Source organism: Camelus ferus, chromosome 19 (genome assembly GCF_009834535.1).
Source record: "Camelus ferus isolate YT-003-E chromosome 19, BCGSAC_Cfer_1.0, whole genome shotgun sequence".
In the NCBI taxonomy this organism is placed as follows: Eukaryota; Metazoa; Chordata; class Mammalia; order Artiodactyla; family Camelidae; genus Camelus; species Camelus ferus.
Genome location: NC_045714.1, coordinates 14,675,341 through 14,695,306, shown reverse-complemented (window position 1 = coordinate 14,695,306; position 19,966 = coordinate 14,675,341). Strand labels below are relative to the sequence as shown.

Below are 19,966 nucleotides of genomic sequence, written 5' to 3'. Positions count from 1 at the left end.
CCAGAAAGGGTACGTCCATCATGGCTTTGTGCAATCATCCGTAATCCTGAGGCCCCAAGAAAACAGAGCAAACCTGGCCCCGGGGCGGCGATGGTGGGCGCTGTCCGAGGTACTGAATGGTGCCACTCGGAAGCCCCACACTCCACCCACCAGACCCTTGGCCATCTCTGACCTTGGTCTCTTGGGGACTTAACCCTGCAGTTACTCAGCTCTCTGGCTATGACCTGCACAGCCATCCTCACAGGTGTGCTCATGTGGACAGTAGATTTCATTGCAAAGAACTCCAAAATTTTTTGCAAATTATTTTTTCCCATGGGAATATGTGTGCAGCGGCATTTCATTGCACTTAATGAAATGGGAGGCAAGTCACTAAAAGGCTGAAGGTCAGGGTGCTATTGTGCTCTGCTCCTGGCTCTGGGCTACTTGGGGGATTCAAGCAGGAAAAACCCAGGTTTGGCTCCCACCCTCGTGGAGCCCACAGTCCAGTGGGACAGACAGATTATTGTGTGAATGGACGTGTGACTACACCTGTTGTAAGAGCCACGAAGAGGATATGTGCTGAATGATGAGGGCAGGGTGGACGGCTGGTCTGGAGTGGGTGCCGAGAAGTTTCCCTGAGCAGGAGGCACTGAGCCGGGGGTGGCAGATGCGACCTTCCTGCAAGAGAGCACTCGGTTTTAGCACCCTTTTTCTAGCACTGACTTAAGATGTTAGGAGAGAAGAGGGCGGGTGGGGACATAGGGAGAATGGGACCCCTGTGTCCTCCTACCTCTTCCGTGGCTTTCAGCCTGACTGGGCCCCAGCCAGCTGCCCTTGAGCTCTGCGTCTAAGCCTCCAGCACCTCCATGGAGACCAGGACTTGGCCTGGGGTGGGGGTCGAGGTCTTACCTTGTCCTGGAGAGGGTGCCTTGGGCACACGTGTTCCCAAGCAGGGGGTCACTTCACGACTGACTGCCCCTTCCTGCGTTGAGGTCTGCTTCACCCTCAACTCCCCTTGGCTCACAGGTCAGGGGACAATATTAGCAACCTTTTATGGTAACTTGTCCTTATGCCTAGAAAGAGCTTTCACCCTCAAACTGATCTTCCCATCTGTTATCTCATTTGACTTTTCATCATCTTCTTGAGACGTAGGCTGGGTAAGAACCACCACCCCCATTTCACAGATGAGGAAACTGAGACCTGGGGACGTCCGAGTGTCTTTGAGCAGGTTTGGGACCAGACCAGTTTTGTCTATCCCTAAGCCATCTAACCACACAGCTGCCTCCTCTGTGCATCTGCATGTGTGTGTGCATTTATATACATACCTTGCGTGTGCATGCGTGTGGTGTGTGTCTGTGTGTGTGAGCACTGTGCCTGTGTACCTGTGTAGGGGAGGAGGCTTTGTCCACCTAGCATTATGGCTGAACGCTCCACTCTCAGCTGTTGGGGATATCTGCTTGGGGAGTCTTGCTTGGAGAATTCATGATAATGTAAAAACCATAACCGATCATTTGCTCCTCAACCCAGGCTCTGTCAGTGGCCACCAACCCCACACCTTCTGGGAGCTCAGCTCACATTTACTGAAGGACAAATGAGGCCCCATTTGCTCTCTTAGTGGCTGCTTTGATATACATAAAAGTGCTCTGAAAACTACAAATGCTGTGAAATGTCACAACTGGTTTAAATCTAAGTGGAGCAGGCGCAGTTGGCTCCACCCGCCTCCCCTGGCCGCCCCCACATGCACTCCAGCTGATGCACACCTGCCTTCCCTGTGTCTCTCTGCTTGAGGCCCCTCTCCAGAGCCAGGGAGGGCCAGGAGCAGCCTCACGGCAGCCAACAGGAGGAGTCGGGGTGTGAGCAATGCGGCTCTCCCACCCTCGGGGGATACCTCTGAGGAGAGTGTTCTGTGCTGGCTCCCCGATTGCCGCTGCACCCCTCCCTGTGTCCCCACACCCTGACTGGATTTCCTAAGATCGCCCTCCACACAAATGTGTGTGTGCACGTGTGTCTCTGTGTGCATGTGTGTCTGTGTGTCTGTGCATATGCACATTTACATCTGTTTCTGGGGGACCCGAACCATCAGGCAGGTCCCAGGCATCAAGTCTGAGGGGCAACATGCCTCGCTTCCTGCCAGGAGCAGCTACAAGTGCCCGGAGCCCCAGCCCCATTTCATTCCCCCGAAGATGCTCTTGTGACGACGGCTTCTGGCTGCAAGTGAGCGGGGAGGCTTCGTGCTGCCTGCTGAATTTTCTTCCTGTTCTGACTCCTAAAGGCACACTCCATGCCTCATTAGTTTGACTTTTGTTCAGAAGCAATTTCATGTTCCAAAGTGTCATTATTCCAGTGTGAAAGTCCTGGCCACCCTAAACAAAAATATCTCAAAGGTGATCATGACACCTTGCTTTAACTGCAACAAAAAGAAAGAAAAATTCTACTAGAAAGAGATGTGGAAACTCACCTCAAACCTGCCAGCTTGTTAATGACATGGACACTCCTAAATCCACATCTATCAATCGTTTTTTTAAAAAGACTATTTTTTAGAGCAGCTTTAAGTTCACAGGTAATTACTTATTAAAGGATATTTGAAACAAGGGTGATGAGCATGCTGAGGTCAGGGGCATTTTGGGGAAAACAGGACAAAAAAAAGATGGGCACGGCCTGTTTGCACGCAGAGGGGAGCAGAGACTTGGGACAATTACTCTGAGAGTTTGTGAGACCCCCACCCCTGTCCAATCCCCGTTTCTGATGGAAACCTGTACGTTCCCAGCCGGTCTGAGGTCTGCACGGAGTGGTCTGGCAGGGGCATCTCAAGCCCTGATGCTCTGCCTGATTCTGGCCTCCCTGGAACTACCAGGACTTGGAGGGCACCTGGCCTGGGGGCTCTCAGCTCCATCTTGAGCCTGGCTCACCTGGGGAAGGGCCACCTCAGAGAGGCCAGGCCTCCTCCTGACCAGCAAAGCCCCAAGGGGAAGAGCAGAGCAGGAGGTGCTGGGGTCGGAGCAGGGGGGTTGAATTCTGGGACAGCAGCCTCAGTCCCGCCGCCTGGGGAATGGGTCTCCAGGCCACCTCCTGGGTGCTCAGGACCTGCTGAGCCCGAGCGGAGTGCCCCCGGCAGGGTTAGTCATCTCTAGATGTGGAACAGCTGTTACTCAGGGCCACAAAAGCCCACCAGCCCTCCTGCAGCCCCAGCTCACCGGTTCTCTGGCTCACCCCCTGCTGTCTCACCTTTGCATATTCTCTGCTCTGGGGACCCCTTCCTCGTCTGTCCTCTCCTTTGCGGAGTTCCACCTGGCCTCCAGGCTGCCCTGGGCCTGGCTTGCTGTCCCCATGTCCACCCTCATCCCAGTCCCCTCCTTACTCTGCACCTCCATCCCCCAAACCTGCCTGGACCCCCCACCAGCAAGGCCGTTGCTGCTGCAGCGCAGAGCAGGACAGAGCTTCACGGGAGAGGAGGGAGCGGGTGTCCCCAGTAGGGGCAGAGACAGGAGCCGTCGAGGTGCCGAGGTGGAGGCACCCGAGGCATCCCCCGACTTCCGCTGTGTGCAGGCCTGGCTCCGCTTGGTCAGGGCGATCAGGGCTGGGTTCCCTCCATGCATGTTGGCAGAGGGCCAGGAACAGAACAAGAGATCAAGAGACCGAGGACAGGCCTTGGGGGTCCCAAACTCCAACCTGGTTCCCCAAGAGCGTCTTGAGTCCAAAGCAGTTCCTCCCAGGATCTTGGGCCCCACGGGTTGAAAACCTGGGCTGCAGCATCGCTCTTCAGCTCACTGCTCTGAAGTCGATAAAGCACTTCCATGTCTGAGGCTTCTGTGGTCTCTCTTCAGCTGTGACTGTGAGTCTGTTCTTATATATGGTGAAGGGCAGAGGGCCTCTGCAGGCCTGTCCTGGGGAGAGGCTGCTGCCTGAGACCCTGGCCCAACAAGGCCCTGCCCGGGAGCGACGTCCCAGTCAGGCCGCGAGTTTATAGCAAAGACATGAGTCCAGGAGTCACCAGCTGGCGGGAGCACGTTCCCCGAGCTCCTGGCCTGGGGGCTGCAGGGGGCCTTTGGAGGACTTCGGCCTGGGCTGCCATGGTGGCCCGGACTGCCCTTAGCACAGAAATGTCCGAACCCGCCTCCCCTACCTGGGGTCTGCAGCCAGTCCCAAGCCCTCAAAAATGCTTCAGAAATGCTGGAGCCACAGCAGCATCTCAGTACGGTGCATCTCTGCAGGACGCGTCGATGCATCCTCTGTGGGGACATACCTACAGAGCACGCATTGGCCCCTTCAGTTCCCGGGGTCGCCTTTTTAGAGGGAAATCTCAGTAATCTAGTTCCCACTAATCTGAAATCTGTGGTAATCTGGCAGCAGCAGAGGGAAGGTTTGCCCATGCACCCTCTCTCGGAGAGGGAAACAAGATGGAAGGGGACCCGAAACCCACTAAGAAAACCTGCTTAGGTACTTTGGGAGGTCCCAGTTATGTGTATCATGGCCCGTGTATTGTATAGACCTGAAACTAACAAGCATTATTTAAAAATCTAAACTGTAATGTTCATCGTCATCTCCACCCTACAAGGAGCACCCTCAGGCTGTCCTTGACACTCGGTCATAGATCTCTGTGAACGCTGGGTGCCGGCAAACCTTGCCTCTCAGCATCCTCCTGGTCGCTCGTCAGGAGAGAGGAGGGTGCGGCTCAGTGGCAGAGCTCGCGCTAAGCGTGCAGCGACCCATCCTGCAGAGATGTGCTGTACCAAGATGTGGCCGTGGACCCAGCATCTTTGAAGGACTGGTGACCCAGTCACTGGTCCACCATCCACAGCCGCTGTGTTGTCTAAGGCCAAGGGTGTCTGCCCAGGCGAGCTGGCCGAGTATGTGGCCTGGGCCGCTGCTCTCCGCGGGCCCCTGCCCCGGGCCCCGGGGCTGGGAATCTCTATTGTGGAGGGTTTGGGGTCTCAGCAAGCAGCAAGGTGCTCAGAGCCCTGGAATCCGGAGCAGGAGCGGGGACAGAGCCATCTCTGCCCTCCTCTGCACCAGGCCCCCAGCCCTGCCCACCAAACCCCCTCCTCCACCTCCTCCCGTTATCTTTCTACTTGCTAGGAACTGGCTCCCCAACTCCCTGCCCTGCAGCACACAGCTTCATTACATGGTCTGTGGGTTGGGGGCCGCCAAGAAGCTGGGGCTGGTGTGGGCCAAGGCGCCCCTCCCTGCCCTCATCTTGTTCTGCCGGTGTCCCTGGCCTGCTTAACCTTGTCAGGAGTGGCGGCTCTGATTGGCCACCGTCCTGAGCTTGGAAAACCGTTGATCACAGTGAATTCATCAGGCATTCCACAGGGGGCTGGGTGCCCAATTCGACATCAATTACATTGAAATTAAGTGGCAGTGCCCATGGCATGGGAATAGAGCTCTGGGGCCACGCCTGCCTCCCAGAGCTAACGTCCAGAAGCCAACCGCAGGCCTGGCTCCCAGGCATGCGAGACCCGACACAGGCCTGGGGGCCAGGGTCATCCCAGCGTCCGCCTCCAAGTGGGCAGCAGCCTGGGCTGTGCACAGCACACCTGGTTTGTGTGGGCCCCAGGCCCTGAGGCTCCCAGTCCCCGACCACCTCTCGGCATTCCTGCCACGTCACCTGGGAGCCAGCTAGAAATGCAGAACTGGAACTTCTGCATTGGAATCTGCACTTCAACGCGGGCTCCAGGGGACTTTGGGGTACATTGAGCCAGAGAAGCCCAGCTCTGGGGTCCCTGGCTCATAGCTAGAATCTGGACCCGTCTGGGCTCTGCTCGCAGCCGCCCTAGACTTGCCCTGGCCACAGTGCCAGGGGGTGGCCACGTGTCCCAGTCATGTCCCTTCTGGCCGATGGTCACTGTGCCATTGAAGAACACGTAGCAGGGACAGTGACCAGGATGAATGCCTGCTTCCGTCCGGACAGTTTGTGCAGCTCTGCGGGTCTCCGAGGCCCAGGGTCCTCCTTGAGCACGGGCCTGCCTGGTTCCCGGGCCAGGCCTCTGTGACCTTCTCGAGCTGGACAGAGGGGGAGTGGCGGCGGGGCGGGAGGGACCCAGTCACGACAGCGCGTGTGGCGCTTCTGGGTAATCCTGCAGGTAGAGCCGCAGCAGAGCAGCCACACGGAAGATGGGATTTGCATAACTTGAAATTTGAGGAAAGTCTCTAAATACTTTAATTTTGTTAGAAACTGTTTCCACTGCCGACACATGTCTATCCCTATCATTTCGGTTGATGAATTGCTGTAATTTCTCCTCTGTTTCATGTTCCTTCGAACGTTAATTGTCAGCTGCTGGGAAGACACCGGAGAAAGGACAGAGAGGATAGCAGCCCCGGGCGGCGCGTGCGTGTCCTCGTGGGTGACTGTGGCTCCCGGATGCGGTGGAGGCGGGGCTCCCACAGAGATGCATGGTCGGAGCCCCAGACTGAGGGGGGCCGAGTGGTCTGAGGGACAGCGGCTGTCAGCAGGACACACGTGTGTGTTCACGAGCACGCACATGCGCACTCTAGTTCACATACATGCACACTCACACACTCACACTGGGGCGTGTACACCTGAGACTGTGCCAAAGAAATTGTCAAACGTCCAGCCTGAGATGCCTTGGTTGGCCAGTCTGGGGACAGTGCTTGGAGGGGCATCCATGGAAACAGTGGGCCAGGGGTTACAACTCTGCCTTCCACCCACACGGCCCACGGGAGCCATGCCCCACCTTCGGCTTATTCAGCAGGTGTGGCGCCCTGGTATCCTGGCCCCTCCCCCAACGGCCAAGCTTGCCCTGCCCACCCGAGGTCCTGCCTCTCAGATCTACAGGCCTGAGCTCCCCTTGTGACTCCCAGGATGGCCCCGAGGAAGCCACAACCTGGTGCTCAGGGCATAGCTACTCCCAGGGCAGGACCAGTAGTCCCTGTCCTCAGGCCAGCCTTTCCAGGAAGCCCCCAATAAGGCATCCTCCCCAAAACCCTCCCGAGGGTCCTGCTAGCCTCGCTCTCACTCACAGCAGCTAGAAGACAGACAAGTATCTGTCTGGACACTCCAGGTGCAGGTGGTACCTCCACCTTCAAGGTCAATCCCACACCACACCTCCATCTGCAAGGTCAGCCCCACATCTCCATCTGCCTCGGCCACAGCTGACTGGCCAGGAGGGGACACCTCACCCGAGCAGAGCCAGCAAGAGTCTCTGTCCTTGACTCTGGCCAGCAGGACAACCCTGCATGCTTGTACCTGCGACCTGACACTGTGGGGTTCCTGTGGGCAGTTCCCACCACAGGCAGGTGAGGAAGCGGGTGTGACCTCGGGGGTCTGAGCATCACAGAGGGCCGAGGAGACCCTTGGGGCCCCAAAGACATCCCCTTACTCTTTAATTAGCCCCCTGTGCTCCATCAAACAATTTTTCCAGGTTTTTGATGACTTGAAAATGCCTGATGTTTGCCAAGGAGAAAAAAAGCATTAGAGAAAGTTGTAGGGGGGCCAAAAGAGTAAAAAGTGCACACGCTCTCCCCAACAGGATGGGGCTTTATTGGGGCTCTCAGACTGTGGACTTTTTCCAGCTTTTTTTGTTGGAGTAAGGAACTGGCTAAGCTGATCTGTAATCCAGGACCTTTCAGCTCAGAAATTCTGCAGGACTGGTCCCAAGCCCCTGTCCTCCACCCAGATGCGTCTGGGAGTCCCCCATCCCTGCAGACACCTCGCCCGGTTAATGTCTGGCGCCTCCTCAGCCCCGGCAGCTCCATCCTCCATCCACACCCCAAACCCGCCTCCCCACTCCGCCGACACAAAGCCCACCCTTACCCGGGGGTCACATGGCACCACCAAATTATTCTATTAATTTATTATTCATGATGAAAAATTATTCTAATAACACTTTCCATGCTATTAATATTCCAAAGATGAGCCGTTTAAAGCCTTCCTTCAGCCCCACTCTTGGTGAGAGCGATCTATTTTTAACAAAGTGTATTGAAATTAAAATCTAATCATGAGCTATATGCTGCATTTAACAAATACGCTTTCAGAGTCTGAGTGCCACGGCCCCCCTGGGGGAGGCAGGTGGGGGCCTCCTCTGCTGGTGGGTGTGGGAGGAGCCCCCGCCCTGTCCATGGAGAGTCTCTAAGGCCAAGGGACCCTACTCTTCACTGGGGGGCCGTGGGGGGCTGGGCCGGGTCCAGTGACCCTCAGAGTTTGGCTCTGGGAGAGGGTGTGCGTGGACCCCTGAGGGTGGTCCCTGGGTCAGGAGAGGAGGGGAGCTGCTCCCTGGCTGAGACACTGTGGACAGCCCCCACCCCTGCCAGCCCTCTCTGACCCCTCCCTCCTTCCTCTGATGCCCTCCCTATGTGGGGGTCCTTGGCCTCACCCCAACACCCACTGCAGCCAAAGTCCAGCTTTAGCAACTCCCCCATCCATCCAGGCTGGTCACAGAAAGATGAGACAGGATCCCAGTCTCTCAGGAGGGAACAAATGGCAGTCCCAAGCCTGAGGAAGCCGCCTTGAATGGGTCGCTCAGAGAAGGGAGCCAACCCAGCCCACCCAGTAAAGGGCCAGGTGTGTCCGTGGGGAGGGGGAGGGGCCTCCGTGGGGGAGGGGGAGGGGCCAGAAGCGGGCATCCCTCCCCCAGCTCTGCCCTGCTCCTCCCTGGAGGGGGTACCGGGAGGGGTGGCTCTCCCGCCCCTCATCTCCTCCAGCCCCCAGCCCTCGCATCCCGGAGGCCCCCCACCCTGCACCGCACCAGCACCGGCGATGTCCCTGCCCAGGCTCACCTGGCTGACTAGAGGTCTGCGCCCCTCCAAGCGGCTCAGTCGCCCCAGGTGGGCCAGATTGGACCCTCTGCACGTGTGTTTCCAGAGCTCCCTCCCGCTCTGTCACCTGCCCAGGGCTGCCTCTCCCAGCCTTTTCCTCCCCCTGCTAAACTGCCGCTCGCACGTGTCCCCGGCAGAAAGGAAGCAGTTAGTCTAATTAAGAACAATATTGACCTTTTCTCCCTGCCCTTTTCATTGTGACTGAATTACAGGGTGTGACTCTGAAACATGCCTTTTAGTTGCTGCGGTGCTGAGTGACCCCAAGTTGGCAGCCCACCTCTCCCTGCTCCGAGTTTAATTGGTGAGCAGCCTGGTTGCTGAGGACACAGGAGAGAGCTGGGGGCCCTGAGTCAGGGTCGTCGCTGCACCTGCCTGGGGTCTCTTGGGGGCCCAGTTGCGGAGGGGCACCAGGCAAACGGCGAGAGGCCGGCTCCTTGTCCCGTTCCTGCCTTTCTGCGCCGTCTCCTCGGCCGGCGGTGGCTCTGCCGAAACCCCATGGAATTAGGAAGAGAACAACTTTCCTGGAAAACTGGTCATGTCAAGCCGAGTCCATGGGTCCGAGGTCTGGGGACATCTCAGGTAAACGGTGTTGCTCGTGGGGCCTGGCTGTGCGTGGGAGGTGGGGACCGGGCGCAGCGGGAGGTACCCCGTGGGCGCAGCCGAGCCTCCCTCCAGTGTACAGTTACGTGGTGACGACTCCGTGTCTGTGCCACAGCTTCACATCCTGTGGATCATCTGATGATTGCTCCCGGCCTTGCGTGTGAACCGCTGTATAATTACCCTGCATAATTGTTCACTCTCATAGTAACACTTAATTTGCAAAGCAAAAATAACCATGTGATTACCCTGCAGTTACACGACAGTTACTAGTCAATTACCTGCACAGAGCGTGCTGGTGTTTACAGGCCGGCTAGTGCCCGGGTCCCCGTCCCTGACGAGCTGCTCCCCGGGTGCCCTGCTGACATCACCCGCCCAGCCCAGCGTGGCCCGACAGTGTCCTCGGCCCCACCAGGCAACAGCCTCCCACCTGTTAGACTCACACCTGGAGCCCAGGATCCCGGGAACACCGTTGCGGTAGCAGGAACCACGGTGTCCCTGCTTGGAGCTTTCCCCAGGCTGGGTTTTCCTTCTCACTGGGGCTTGTGAGGGAGGGGCAGGGACCACCCTGCGTGTAGGTGAGGAAGCTGAGACTGGACGGGGCACCTTCTGGGGGTTCCCAACCTCCTCTGTTCTCAGGTGCAGGTGAGGTTAACACAGTCAGCACAGACCTGCTGGGTGGGGGGTGTCGAGTGCTGCGCGGCGGCCTCGGGGGCTGCAGGGTGTGCTTCCCTGGGAGGAGGCCCGCCTTCCAAGGTTCTCTGCTTGCCTCTGCCCAGGCCAGGAGGCTCTGGCCGGGTCAGCCCTGGAGGGCCCAGGTGCACTTTTGCAAACCATTTCTTACTCCAGGGCTGAGGCCCCAGGCACGGGGACTTTGCAAAGGGAACATGCAACAGGCGGGCTTTTTTCAACTTGAGCACCTGTGCCTCCCCCCCGGCCCTGAGCAAGTGTGGGCACTGCAGAGGCACCGGGCCATGCACCTCAGGTGTGGGGGGCACAGCTCCCCTGGGTGATGGCTCCACCCCAGAAATAGACAGCTCCCTGTCTGGGTCCTCCTCCTCCACGTGCAGCCGATGGGAACAGGGAGAAGTGGGTGCTGCCCCACCCGCCTGCTGGGGAGAGAAGGCATTGGTGAAGGCAGCAGCTTGCCCAAACGGGTGTCCACGGGGAAGACCCCACACTCACCGTGTGTGAGTTTTAGAACAGGCAGGCACCCTCTTTGAAAGATGTGTGCACGCCCAGAATCACATCTCGTGCGGACACAAGTCTGGATACTGAACATTCATCTACTGGAACGTGCCTGGCCCTTGGCACCTGTTTCTGCCTACCTGAAGGCCAGTGCAGCCGCTTTCTGGTAAGGAGTGAGTGGGCTGCAGCAGCCCGGGACCCTCCCTGAGCAGGGTCTGTTCCCTGCCATACCCCTGTGCCCCAAAGTCTCAGCTACGTCACCCCTTCTGACCCATCATCAATCGGAGGTGGTGCTGAGTTGTGCCTGAGAGACTGAATCCACAGCCATCCTGGACACCCCTCCATCCCCCACCTCGCTCCATCCCCACCATTGCACCCCCCCTCCCCGTGGTTCCCTCACTGATTACCATTCTCCACCTTTCAGGGCTCACCCTGCTTTCAGTTTGAACTTCAACCCCTCCCCTTTCAGCTGCCCGCTGTCTGCATCCCACCTCTGCCCCTCCCCTGGATTCCCTATAAATGAGAATAAATACACGCAGACACGCACTCTCTGGGTGAGCCCCACAAGCCGGGAACATGGCCTGAGACCCCCACGTGGTGCGTCTGCCCATCTCCCTGTCTCCCTCGGAGGGGCTGCCTGACCCCCAGGGCTCCTCCCCTGTGGGGGAGACTCAGCAGATGGGGGCAGCCTGCGGCTCCCTGAGCCTGGCCCAGACGGATCTGGTCTAACCGGGAGCAGAGCTGGGAAGAAATCACCCCGCAGGGACCTGCAGCTGTGAACAAAGGTGGCCTGTGCCCTAGGTGGGGGGTGCGAGGCGGGGCTGCCCCCAACCAGCGAGCCTCCTGGAGGGAGGGAGCGGCCTCTCCTGAAGGCCCGTCCCCCCACGACACGCCCCCACCCGCCTCCTTCCAAGCAGCAGGCGATGACGGACACCACACCCCACCCCGAGCTCCCCGGCCAAGAGTAGTGACCCGCCTGTAGCAGACTCAATGCAGATCACAGGCTGGACCGCCAGGGGTCATTTCCCTCCTGTGTTTCCACTGGCGCCAAGCTCAGAGACCTCTGCAATCCCGCCTTGGGCGCCCACAGGCCAGGGCGTCTCTTCCTGTTCTGAGAAGGCAGGTGTGGTTCTGTGCAGCTGGAACACACACATCTACCTGAGGCAGAAATACAGGCGCTCACGGGGGACAGAGAGACATGGAGCTGCACAGGTACACACAGGGACGCAGGGACACAGGGACACACTCAAGGCTGACGGAGCCTAGGAGGCCCTGAGATTCCAAGGGGAAGCCCGTCCTTAATGATACGAACGACAATGAAAGAATGCAACAGGCACCATTAGCATGTGCTTTGAAGGGTTTATTAGCGAAGCTTCCATACAGCCCAGACAGAGCCTGCTGCAGGGAAGGCCGGGCGACAGCGTCTAGTCCTCAGAGCCCTAAAGCCCTGGCTCGGAAGAAACAGGCGTCTCCAGATGACGGGCCCCTCAGCTGGGGGCGCAGGGCAGCCGGCGACCGTGGTGTCGCGGTGCGGAAGCGGAGTCGTCAGAGGCCGCGGGGACAGGAGACTAGGTGCCACCCGAGGCGGGCACGGGTGGTGGGGCTGTTTCAGTGTCCATGGCGTGGCGGCAGGGCCACACACCACACAGGAACCCAGACCCCGGCCTGGCCCCTTTGCTGACAGCCTCAAGGGGCTTTGCCAGCTGAGAACAGGGGAGCAGGGGACACGCTGCTGGGGTGGGGGGAGGGGGCACCTGCCACAGCTTTAGCACAGGCCCCAGATCCTCTGCCCCCTCAGAGGCCCCAGAATCCAGCCTGTGGACACTCCAGTGGGAGAGTGGCCCTGGGGACGGGGACCTGAGCCGGAATATGGTGGAGCTGCCTGCCCTTCACCAAGGGTCTCACCCAGAATCCAGGTTTTAGCCACAGTGGCCGCTCGAGCAGCCTTGCACATGGACACCTGGGGGTAAGGGCAGGCGCAGACGTGCCTTGACGCTGCCCTTCCGTTCCTCGTGGCCTCCGTCCAGTCTGTCCCCATGTACTCCTGGACCAAGCAGAGGAGGGGGTCCGGGTAAAGCACTGGGAGCCTGAAGGTCAAGTTCACGTGACACTTCCCGTCTCTCCCTTGTGGGGTGCCTGCCCCAGAGTTGGGGTGAAGGGGCTGCACCTGCTCCCGGGACCACATCTGCACCCCACCCTCGGCCTTCCTGCAGCCGCACCCAGGAGCGCGGTGCTCTGAGCCCAGGTCCCCCGCTTGGGGGGCGGCAACCCTCTCCTTTCGTCACCCAGGAGGACACAGTATCCCCACCCTGCCACCTCATGCTCGCTCTGGCTGCCACCTGCCATCTGTCTCTCCGGGCTCCTCTTCTGTCAGCCTCGGGGCTGACTGTCCGCCTTTGCTCTGAGGTTGGCCCAGCCTGGGTGCTGAGACGGAGCTTTGCTGCCAGAGGCTGCCTGGGGTCGGCCTCAGTCTCCTGGCACCACGGCCTGGGGCTTAGACAAGGGGCACTTGATCCTCAACCAGTTCTGGGGGCCAAACGCTGAGATCAGGGGCCACAGGGTCGGTTCCTCTGGAGGTTCTGCGGGAGGGTCTGTCGGGTGGGGCCCGCCGTCCTGGGGTCCTGGGCTTGTAGGTGTGTCACCGCATCTGGGCCTCTGTCATCCCACGGCTCCTCCTCTCTGTGTGCCTGTCTCTCTCCTCTTCCCACGAGGACACTGGTCATTGGATGAAGGGTCCACCCCACTCCAGTGTGACCTCATCTTAACTACTTACCTCTGCAACAGCCATACTCCCCTGAAGGGTACACTCCGATGTTCGAGGAGGGACACCGGTCTGGGGGGGTCACTGTCCAGGCCAGTACAGGGGCCTCTTAGCACCAGCCTGTGGGGGGCAGGACGGAGCAAGCAAGAAGTCGGGGGGCAGTGCAGTCCCCACAGAGGCCTCTGTCACCCCACGGGGATCTCTGGAACCTGACAGTCTTTGGGGTTGTCCCAGCCCCCAGGCTGAAAAGTCATCAGATTCAGGCTGACCCTGGAGAGGGGCAACCCTGGGAGAGAGACTTAGCTGAGAGCTGCCAGCAGCCCCGAGGCCCCTGCTCTCTGTGACCCTCCCCGGCCCCCTTCTCCCCACTTCCCTGACCTGCTAACCCTGGACGGCCTCAGGCTCCTTCCTCAAACCTCCCCTGCAGATCGCCCAGGGCAGGATGCGGGTTCTTGGAGCCGCACCTGGACACTGTACAGCATCCAAAACCCCACAGTCAAAGCCGGCCCTCCATTTCCCCTCAAACCTCAAGGATCAGCAAATCCTTCCAAAGCCGAGGAGCACCCTGCCAGGCCTCAGCTCCACCTCCACTGTGTGGTCCAGGCCAGCCTCGCTGCTCACCTGCTGCCAAGCTCCCATCGGGCTTCCAGCCTTTGGTCTACTCTCCGGAAAGTGGACAAATGGGCCTTTTTACCCCTGCTCTGCCCAGAGGCCTCCAGCAGGGTCCTGTCAATTTGGAGCAAACTCCACAGGGCTCTGTGGCTCGGGCCCCACGTCGCCCGGCCCCTCTCCTCTCTGCGTCTCCTCTCAGCCCTGCCTCAGGACCTTGGCATGTGCAGCTACCTTCCAGGGACAGTTTCTTCCCCCAAATCTCTCGTGACTTTTCCTTCTCCACCCTTAGGTCTCCGCTCAGATGCCGCCTGGCCCGGGCCTCCCTCTCCCCAGCTAGGGGGCCCCCTGCCCTCTGCCTGGTCCTCACCTGGCCTCACTGCTCCTCGAGCTGCTGGCGCCGCTCAGGAGTTTGCGTCTATGTGTCTGTCTTCCCTGCTACATGAGCTCCCTGGAGGCAGTGGCTGTGTCTACTTTGTGGCTAGAAGGGCAGGATTCTACCCTCTGGGATGCACTGACTAGAGGGCAACTTTCCCAAACACCCCCTGCGCCTGGGGTGAGAGAGCCGTGGGAAGAGGACATGAACCTGGGCGGCCTCGGCAGCCACTCGGGACAGTGTGCACACGTGACGGGACAGGTTGCTGCTGGCGGGTCTGAGCCATGTCTGCTGCGTTACCAACAGGCCCGGGGAGGCACCAGGCCAGGGACTGACCCGGCGCGTGGCAGCCTCCCCTGCAGCCCTGCCGATTGTGGACGTCGAGGCCCAAGCAGGTGACACAGCACATTCGGCGTCCAGCGGCCTGGCTGCGGGCAGAGGTGATGTTAGAAACATGTTGTTCGGGCTTGTAAATTGAGAAAATGTGATGTGGCCATTGTTCGGGGCGTGAATACGGAACGGGTGTCTCCGGGCTACGCCAAGTGGGCTGTCCCTGACCTGGCGCTGGACACTTGCAGGCGTGGACTTTAGTGGTCAGCCCGCTAATTGACATTCAGTGCTTTCTCTGATCAATCAGTCCTCTCCATCATCCCCCAGGTGAAACCCTTGGAAAAAGGATTGGCCCATGATCGGCCCAGGCAGGATGAGCTCTGACTTCAAACCGCCCACAATGCTTTTGCCAGTGGTGCAAATATGAAACACAGTGCTTTTATTTCGGTTTGAGCTAGGTGACCTCAAATACCAGCCACAACTCCGCAAACCCCGAGATGTCCACTCTCTAACCTGGAAATGATGTGGCTGGTTTGGGGGCCTCCCTCCCGTGCAGGAAGCCAGAGGCCTGAGCCTCCCCCCAAAACTTGAATTGCATGTGGAGTTATTTGGGACCCTAAGACACCCCTAGTTCAGATGGGGACAGTATACCACCAAGTCCCAGACTCAGCTGGGACTGGGCGGCAGGGGCCTCTCCCCTGGGAGGTTCCCCAGGGCAGGGCAGCCCCCAGGCCGAGCCACCCCAGGGCCAGGCCCTCTCAGCCCTTTCCAGGAGAGCTGCGTTGGAGCTGGCCCTGGTTGGGAGGGGCCCTTCCTGAGCCTCCCTGAAGCCACAATGCCCCATGCTGTCCAAGGGTCTCAGCTCCCCATCCCTGGACCCCCAGCAGAAGTGGCTCCCTAAGCAGCTAGGGAGAGCAAGCCGGGCTCCCCCAGATTTTGTGGGCTTGCCCCCTGCCCCGGAGACGCCCGCATGCCCGCCCGCATAGCCGCTCCTCCCGGCTCCCGGGGGCTGACGAACTGTCTGATGGTCACTGCTCAGAGCCTCTTGCAAAGGAAAAGATCAGCTGCCGGGAGCCCCACGTCAGCCTCCGGGAGAGCGGCGTGGCCCGAGGTAATCAGCAGGCAACGGTATTATCATTATGCTGCTAATTAATTCCCAGCTCATTACATTCCCTGTGGCTAATTTGTACTTGGGCTGATTTGATTAAACTCATCTCTATGCTAATAAATGTGTTTTCCATTTGTTTTAGTGGCTGAAGGAAAAGGGCTCGATATTTACATATTTTGACGTTTATCGGAGAAATTGCAGCACCTGAATTAATTCCTGGCTGGTTTGTAAGTTTGTGGAAAGGATCGTGGGGTCAGGCACTTCCTGCAGGCTGTCCCTCTGCCTGGTGATCCTCAGGCCCAGCCCAGCACGGGGTCTGCACCCCGTCTCAGCCCACCTGGGCAGGGCCCCCTCCCTGCCTTCCCAGGTGCTGTGGTGTCCGCGCTCCTCTCTGCTGACCAGCAGCTGCGTTTCTGGGGACAGGGCGAACACCATCTGTCGAATCCCCCCAACCCTGAGCAGCAGGGTGACCAGGAACCATGCTACTTCCCTAAACCAACCTCATTTTGACCTCATTTAACCCCAGTCCCCCCCCACCTCACAGGCCCCTCCAGCCACTGTGTGAGCACCGCCCCGCCCCCAGCATGCATGCGCGCACGGGAGCCAGTGGCAGGGCCCTCACCCGCCTCCACTTGTCCTCACGCCTGGTGGGCCTGTGTCCTGGGGTCTTGCAGCCCCCCGGTGCCCAGGCCCCTCCTGGTGGAGCCCCTGAAGGTGCTGCTCCACGGGGCCCCTCCCAGCACCGCCCGGGCTGCAGTATCCTGGGCTGGGCCTGGCCTCTGGAGAGCGGAGTGAAACGGCTGCTTCCTGCCTGCCCCGGCCTCTCGGAAACCGGTGGCCCCTCTCCCAGCCCCAGGGCCCTGCGCTGGCTCTCAGCCCCACTTCCTCCAGACTGGCTCACTCCTGGTCCGGTCCAGGTCTCCTAACTCAGCCTTTGCTTCTCTTCTGCTGCTGACTGGCCTCCTTCTCTCTCCCTTTGGGGGCCCTGCTCCCCAGGGCTGCCCCTCCCTCTCCTCTGGGGCTTCCCCTTCCTCCTCCCTCTGAGGCCCCCGGGCTGGAAGGGCAGCCGGGACCCCCAACCCACCCGCTCGGGCAGAGCACTTGTAGCAAGCCACCCCGGACTGCATCAGGTCCAACCAGCAGGGCTGGTGGTGGGAGAGCGTCGGTGGGCACAGGTCGGCCCCCACAGGGTCAGGGATCAGGGATGTTGTGGACCCTGCTCCACAGGTCCGGGACCAGCCTCCAACCCGGGCCTCCCTGGAGACGGGCACACCAGCCTTTGCTGCTTGGATGAAATGCTCCAGGATGAGTGTAGCCCAGGGATGCCTGCGTGATGGTCCCGGCGGGACAGTGGACACACCCGGCACAAGCGTGGAGGGGCCAGGTCTGTGCTGACCAACGGTGGTGAGATGGGAGTGCAGTGGGCCTACAGAACAGGAAGGGGCGGGGCCAGGAAGAGGTGAGGGTGGGAGGGGGTGGGGCCTTGGTGTGGGCGGGGCCTCAGCAGAAGGAAACGACTTGCGTTCTGAGGTCCAGTGCCCACACCTGTCCCGGACACACCTGCACCGGTCCCCCTCGTGGCAGAGCCAGCACTCTCCTGGGATCATTCCATAGGGAAACGGAACTTGGGGGCAAATCATGGTTTTGCTCAGGCTCAGCCAGGCTCTGACTCAGTCTACCTCTCCCTACAGTGATGTCCCAGCCCAGGCATCTGTCCAGCCCAGTACTGCTGTGAAGGGCTTGGAGCTGGACAGGGACAGCACATGAGGATGGTGGGCTTGCAGGGAGGGGAGCTGGGGCAAGGAGGCAGGGATGGATGCAGGAGCTCTCTTGCTCAACGGCAGCCAAGATGGGAGATACGGGATGGAGAAGGGGGGAGGGGCGGTGGAGGGGGGTGACACAGAGCCAGCTGCCCAGCAGCTCGGCTGACCAGCCCACATAGGGGTAATCTGGAGCCTCCCAGGAGTCCTCCCCGGGGCCCAGCCCAGGGTCTGGACCTGCTGCATGCACCTGTGTGCCACAGTCTCTCAGTGTAAGGGCACCAAGATCCAAATGTGTCAACAGCACTGTTTTATGAAAAATAGGAGCTTCACCCCAAACTCAGTAACAGCCCATGTTGTTACAGGGCCCTCTTGGCTGCAGGCCAGCGGGTGTCAGTTCCAGATTCCAGATCCCCAGGGTCTGCCCTGGTGATGTTTCCGGCCCCTGTGGGGCCCTGAGTCCTAACCCCTCGTGCAGGGGCCGGTGGGGGAGCCCCCCCGGCACTCTGCGAGAGAGAATGCTCCGTCCTGCTTGTCTGGTACTGCATCAGTGTTGCCTGCGTCAGCACAGGCCCTGGGGGCTCATCTATGGTGGTCTGGCCCAAGGGGAAGCCAAAGGCTTCCATGCTGTGTGCCCCCACCACCACACACGCCTCAGAAAACACCACTGGGGCCTCTCCACACCGTCCCTCTCTTATCCACTAGCTTCCCCACCTGCCACTGCAAAGGTGACAGGACAGCCCCTGCTTTCTTGACAGAATGCTGCCCCCTCCCCAGAGAAGGGGCTCTGGTTCTCACCACCCTCCCCTGCACTTGGGTTCTGCAGGGGACAGGACTGAGGGGACCTTGAGAAGACTCTGCCGATCTGCCTGAGCCCCAACCCTCAGGGTTAGGAGAAACTTGAACATTTCCAAATTACTTTCTAAAGGGACCAAGAAGAGGAAGTGTGTCCTTCTCTGTCTCTTTGGGGAATTGCTGTGGGGAGAGGGGGAGGGGAGGAGGGAGGGAAGAGAGGAGGAAGGAAGGGGGAGGGGAGGAGGGATCAGATCAAGGAATGTGGCGGGAAGACTCAAGGTCTGACCAAGGTTAATAAAAAGACACGTTCCCAAAGACACACAGGCAGAACCCTAACTCACGATGTGTTAAAGCAAGGCCCAGTCCAGCTGGTGTTTGTCAAGGCTGCTCCAAGCTCTCCGAGATCGGAACGTGGTATCTTCAGCACCTTGGAGAGTGCCGCCAGGCCCAGAGCTGAGTCCTGGCTGGGTCCCAGCACCGCGGACGGCAGGCCAGACCAGCTCGGCGCACAGGGGACTGGTGGGCACAGGGCCCGGCCCTCTCCAGGCCGAGGTAGGGCCGGACGGCTGCCATGGCCCTGCCAACAGCCAGGCCCGTCGCCTGTCCTCCTGCGAGTTGGCTGTCCTCCACGGGGCTCTGACGCCTGCCCCTAACGCGTGACGACAGCTCAGCTCCCTCGGGGCCGCGAGAGCCTCTCTGGGCCAGGCAGTTTGACTGGCCCCTAGCCAGTAGGTGTGAAGGCCAGAGATGCTGAACACCCCTAGGAGGGGAGGGGTGTGCAGACCCTTTAGGGCAGGAAAGGGCTGAGGATCCAGTGCCATCTTACGCCCAGACCTGCTATTTCTGGGGAAATGTTCCGTTTTGCCTTTCTTCCCATGCTACCTGCCCCAGGAGGCCTAGGTGTCTCTGGGCTCCAGGAAGGCAGATGGTTTCAGTGGGGTGGGGCGTGGGGCCCAGATCTCTGGAGCTGGGCATCTGCCTCCTGGCCTGGCCACTGCAGGTCCTGGCCACTGCCCTTTCCCCTCCTGGGCATCGGGAGGGAGCTGGGGGCAAGGGGCTGGAGAGGAGGGAAGGCCAGGCTTTCGCTGTGGACACTTCTTTGTTGTGTCTCTTTGTCTGGGGCCTTCACTGCTGCATGGAGTGGGGGCTGGGCTGTGGGGAGGGGACAGGTGAAGAAAGGAACCCACTCGGGGTGGGGGGAGGAGGCAAGACGGTGAGTCAGCACTAGACCCGGGTTCCCACCTCTGCCCCCGGCTCTGAGCACACCAACCCCTCACCCGTGCCTCTGGCAACCGGTTCCCAGCTGGTCAAGGAAGCTGATCAACGCTTCACAGGGAAGTAGGGAGCCTGCACCCCCATCTCTCCCACCCACCCACCCAAACAAACAGCAGGTCAGGCTGTTCAAGGAGGGAGGGAGTGAACAAGTGAGTGTCCGAATGAGTGGATGAGTGAGTGCGTGAGTGACTGAAGGAGAGACCAGGTGCTAGGGAAAGTCAGGGAGTGCCGCCGGGCACTGGGGAGTCAGTGTGAGTGGTGCTGCCGCCCCCTGCACCTGCCCCAGGATTTTTCTAGACTGGAGTCTGGGGCCAGGAGCTCGTGATGGTCTGACTTGGGTGGTCGGACACCCAGGGTCCCCTCTGTCCCCTAGGGCCACGGTCCCCCACCTCCGTCAAGTCTGGGCCCTGCTGTCA

The 19,966-nt window shown here is 59.9% G+C and overlaps 1 long non-coding RNA gene across 1 annotated transcript; it reads left to right on the top strand.

The window, feature by feature from the left end:
* The first annotated feature begins 244 nt into the window (after positions 1-244).
* Positions 245-18,686, top strand: LOC116657784. The gene is made up of 3 exons (XR_004312917.1): positions 245-254; positions 9,295-9,298; positions 18,548-18,686. It is a non-coding gene; the product is annotated as an uncharacterized LOC116657784 (long non-coding RNA).
* Positions 18,687-19,966: the final 1,280 nt, after the last annotated feature.